Raw genomic sequence first — 5,332 nt, 5'->3', positions numbered from 1 at the left:
TTGAAAAATATGTTATTTATTGAGTTCCTCAAGGATACAGTGCATATTGAAAAGAATTTCAAGAACTGATTCCAAGGGCATTTGAACATTTAACATTCAGGAAGATGGGGAGAAACCTCTAAAAACCTGCTGAAGGGATACAAAATGAAAAATTGCAGGAGAATAATGGGGACTGAGCAGGATGACGAGGTGGTTGAAGCAGTAAATAAGTTAGTAGAGAAGGGTTTAGCCTTACTAAGACATTGAGATATGAACAAATCTTTGAAGTATTGGAAAGCATTGTCCAAATAGGTGTCTGGAAAAAAAAGCATTCTATGCAGAGGGAATAACCAGGAATAAGAGTCCTAAGCCAGTATGTCACTAGCAATTTTCAGGAATAGTAAGAAGCAAGTGTAAGAAAAGTAGAGTGAGGAAGCAAGAATAGTTAGAAAGGGTGTCAGAGACATACATGGGCATATCTTCAACAACCCAAGGGAAAGATAATGGTCTATTGGACAAAGGTAGTAACAGCTGAGGTGATGACAAATGATAAATTTCTGGATATACTTTTAAGGAGGAGTAAATGACTCTAAAGCTTTTGACCCAAGCATTCTGAAGACTAAAACTGCTACTAACTGAGAAGATGATTACTGAAGATGGAGAGGCTATCAGAATATCAGATTTTCAAATGTTAATATTAAATGCCTATTAAATATCCAATCAAAGATATTGAGTAAGCCATTGGTTAAATTTGTATAAGATTCAGGAGAGCTCTGTGAACAGGAAAAAAAATAAAAAAGGAGTCAAGAAGGTATATATGTTATTAAAATTAATGAGACTGGTTGAAATCCTCAATATAATGAGTGTAATTGAAAAAATAAGAGCTTCAAAAAACGATTACAGGGGCAGTCTAACTTTTAGCATTTGTGAAGACAGACAGAAGCCAGTGAAGTAGGCTAAGGGAGTGGCTGAAGAGATAGGACAAAAATACAAGAGAGTATGATGACATAGAAGCTAAATAAAGAAAGTATTTCATATAAGCTAAAGAGATCAATTAGGTCCAATGCTGCTTGTGTGTTACATAGGACGTACACGGAGAACTGATGCTTGGGTCTACAATATGACTGTCATAATGGCCTTGAGGATTTCATTGGTGGGCAAGAGCTAACTGTGATGGGAGTGTATTTAAGAAGGAATAAGAAGAAAGTGGGTGATTATAGGCAACTATTTCAAGGGATTTTGCTGAAAAGAAAAGAAATGAGCCATCACTGGAAAAAGAGAAATAAATGCACACCTTCCTTAGGCTTAAAAATTCAAAATGAAGAACTGATAGATAACAGCACTATTTATTTACATCACTTATCTGTCAGTTTGTTGTATTATGGAGCTTATGTGTTGCTGTGATGCTAGAAGCTATGTCACCAGTACTAGCAGGGAGGACAGGTTTCAGTGGAGTTTCCAGACTAAGAGAGACTAGGATGAAAGACCCTGAAATATGCTTTTACAAGAAACTGCCCAGTGAAAACCTTATGAATAGAAGTGGAACATTGTCTGATATAGTGCCAGAAGATGTGCCCCGAGGTTGGAAGGCATTCAAAATACTACTGGGAAAGAGATGCCTCCTCAAGTAGATTTGACTTTAATGTTGCGGATGAGTAAATCTTTCTAGACTTTCATTTGCTCATGTGGCATGACTCAAAATGAGAAGAAATAGCTGCAAACATTCGTTTATAATCAGAAAAGGGAATATAAAAAGAATGAGTCTAGGAAAATTGAGGCTGTCAAAATTGAAATAGAACACTTGAAGATAGATATCCTAGGCATTGTTGTTGTTGTTGTGTGCCGTGGAGTCAAACCCAACTCATAATGACCCCTCCTTGGGTTTCCAAGGCAGTATCACTATGGAAGTAGATTGCCCCATCTTCCCAGCATTGTTGTTGTTGTTGTTGTTTGCCATCGAGTCGGCCCCGACTCATAGCGACCCCTCCTTGGGTTTCCGAGGCAGTATCACTACGGAAGTAGGAATGCCCAACCTTCCTCCCAGCATTAGTGAGTTGAAATTGACTGGTATTGGACATTTTGAATTGGGTAATCACATGGTCTGCTATGCCAGAAATGACAAATTGAAAAGTTGTCACATTCATTGTCAAAAAAGGCAAATATTTCAAGAGCTATGCTGAAGCATAATGCTCTCAGTGATAGGATAATATTTATACACCAACATGAAAGATTATTATTCAAATTTACATACCAACCACTAGTCCCAAAGATGAAGAAATTGAAGATTGTTACCCTCTGTAGACTGGAATTGATTTAACATGTAATTGAGATTCATTGATAATTACTGTTGGCTGGAATGCAAAAATTTGAAATGAAGAATTCAGAGAGTTGGGAAATATGGCCTTGATAATAGAAAAGACATTGCAGATCACATGATACAATTTTGTAAGATCAATGACACATTTATTGGAAATACCTTTTGTCAACAACATAAACAGTAACTACACATGTGAAACTCGCCATGAAATACACAAGAGTCAAATCCACTATATCTGTGGAAAAAGATGATAAAGAAGCTGTATAACTAATCATTGGTCAGAACAAGGCACAGGGCCGAATGCAGAACAGACCATCAACTGCTTATTTACAAGTTAAAAATGAAGCTGAAGAAAATTAAAACATGTCCACAAGAGCCAAAGTATGACCTTGAGTATATTGCACATGAATTTAGAGACCATCTCAAGCATAGATTTGACACAATGAATATTAATGACAAAAGACTAGATGAGTTGTGGGGTGACATCAAGGACATCATACATGAAGAAATAAAAGGTCATTAAAAAGACAGGAAAGAAAGAAAAACTCAAAATGGATGTCAGAAGAAACTCTCAAACTTGCTCTTAAAGGTAGAGTAGTTAAAGAGAATGGAAGAAATGATAAAATGTAAAAGAGCTGAATGGAAGATTTCAAAGGGTGGCTCAAGAAGACAAAGTAAAGTATTATAACAAAATGTGCAAAGAAATGGAGTTAGAAAATTAAAAGAGAAGAATATGTCCAACATTTCTCAAGCTGAAAGACTGAAGAATAAATTTGTCTCAAATTGCAGTAGTGAACAAATCTATAGGCAAAATACTGAATTACACAAGAAACATCAAAAGAAGAGACAGGGAACACAGAGTTACTGTACCAAAAACAATTGATTGACATTCAGCCAAGGAAGGAAGAAGTTCAATACACTGAAAGCATTAGGAAAAACCACATCTCCAAGAATTGACAGAATACCAATGGAGGTATGTCAACAAACAGATTTAATGCTGGAAGTACTCACTTGCCTATGCTAAGAAATTTGGAAGACAGCTACCTGGCCAATTGATTAAGAGAGTTCCATGTTTGTAAATGCAAACTCTAAAGAAAGGTTATCTAACAGACTTTGGAAATTATGAAACAATGTCATACATATCACACATATTACTGAAGATCTTTCAAAAATGGTTGCTGCAGTACATCAATAGCGAACTGCCAGATATTCAAGTGAAATTCAGAAGAGCATGTGGAATGATGGATACCATTGTTGATGTCAGATGGATGTTGGTGGAAAGCAGTGAATACCAGAAAGAAGTACATACCTGTGTTTTATTGACTATGCAAAAGCATTTGATTGTGTGTACCATTAACAATTTAGGCATAATATGAAGAATGGTTATTCCAGAACACTTAATTGTGCTTATGAGGAACCTGTATACATACAAAGAAACAGACTTAGAACAGAACAAGGGGATAATGCTTGGTTTTAAATCAGGAAATGTGTGTATCAGGGTTGTATACTTTCACCATACTTGTTTAGTCTGTATGCTGAGCAAATAATATGAGAAGGCAGAGATAAGGAAGAATACATTTTCAGAATTGGAAGAAGATTCATTTATAACCCCAATATGCAGATGACACAACACTGTTGCTGAAAGGAAAAAGGACTTAAAACACCTACTGATGAAGATCAAAGACTACAGTTTTCAGTATGGCTTACACTTCAACATAAAGAAAACAAAAATCCTCACAACTGGCCCAAGAAGCAACATAATGATGACTGGAGAAAAGATTGAAATGATCAACTCTTTCATTTTACTTGGATCCATAATCCATAACAGCCATGGAAGCAGCAGTCAAGAAATCAAATAATATAGTGCATGGTGAAAATCTTCTGCAAAAAAACCTCTCTAAAGTGTTAAAAGACAAGGACATCACTTTGAGGATTAAGGTGTACCTGGCCCAACACATGTATTTTCAAGGACCTCATATGCATATGAAAGCTAGACAATGAATAAGGAAGATCAAAGAAAAATTGAAGCATTTGAAGCATGGTCTTGGCAAAGAATATTGACTATACAGAGACTGCCAGAAAAATAAACAAGTCTCTGTCTTGGAAGAAGTGTAGCCCAAATGCTCTTTAGAGGCATGGATGAGAGACTTCATCTCATGTACTTTAGACATATTGTTAGAAGGTATCAGTCAGTCCCTGGAAAAGTATATAATGTTTGGTAAATTAGAGAGTCAGTGATGAAGAGGAAGACCCTCAATGAGATTGATTGGCACAATGGCTGCAACAATGGGCTCAAACATAGCAATGATTTTGAGGATAGTGCAGGATAAAGCAGTGTTTCATTGTGTTGTACAGGGGGTCACTATGGATTGGAACTAATCCAAGAGCACCTAACAACAAAATAACCTAAGTAAATGATGATAGGTGCCTAAAATAATCCTACCACTGGGTCCTTTCCCAAATCTCACTTTACTCTATATTGCACCAATCAGAAGTATAAAAAAATACAAAATTAAAAAGATGACTTTTTTATGTGGAAAAAAAATATGCCTATTAGAATCTAGAAAGTGATAACCATACTTAAAATAATTTGTATTTGTTATTGCTGTGTTGGAATTAAATGCACAGAATCTAGAGTCACACTAAACTGGGTTCAAATTCTGCTTCCACCATGTATCAGCTCCATAAATTTAACTTACATGAGCTTCAGTAGTCTCATCTGTCAAAAACTGAGGTACATTGGTATCTTTCCAAGTGTCATGATGACAAGACAACCCCAGCTCCTACCATCACCTGATGCAATGTAAGTACTTCACACATACTAGATTCTGAGTGATAACATGCTTCAGAACAATACTAAATAATCTATAACAAATAATCCACAAAAACATGATTTTCTTTCTGCTGCCAATAGCATGGTTTGTACAAATCTCTCATCATTTCTACAAAAACCTTAAAATTCTTTGATTTCCTACTCAGATGGTTTCTTATACATGAAGATATATATATCATATATATATGTGATAAGCAAGAATT

The 5,332-nt window shown here is 35.7% G+C and overlaps 1 protein-coding gene across 1 annotated transcript in view; it reads right to left on the bottom strand.

The window, feature by feature from the left end:
- The window catches only part of FAT4 (FAT atypical cadherin 4), a 231,276-nt gene that overhangs the window by 211,956 nt on the left and 13,988 nt on the right, over positions 1–5,332 (bottom strand). The gene's annotated exons all lie outside the window — the stretch shown is intronic.

Source organism: Orycteropus afer, unplaced genomic scaffold, assembly GCF_000298275.1.
Source record: "Orycteropus afer afer isolate SDZICR_OR568_19922 unplaced genomic scaffold, OryAfe1.0 scaffold00162, whole genome shotgun sequence".
In the NCBI taxonomy this organism is placed as follows: domain Eukaryota; kingdom Metazoa; phylum Chordata; class Mammalia; order Tubulidentata; family Orycteropodidae; genus Orycteropus; species Orycteropus afer.
Note: the sequence above shows the minus strand (reverse complement) of the source record. Positions and strands in the feature narration are given on the sequence as shown.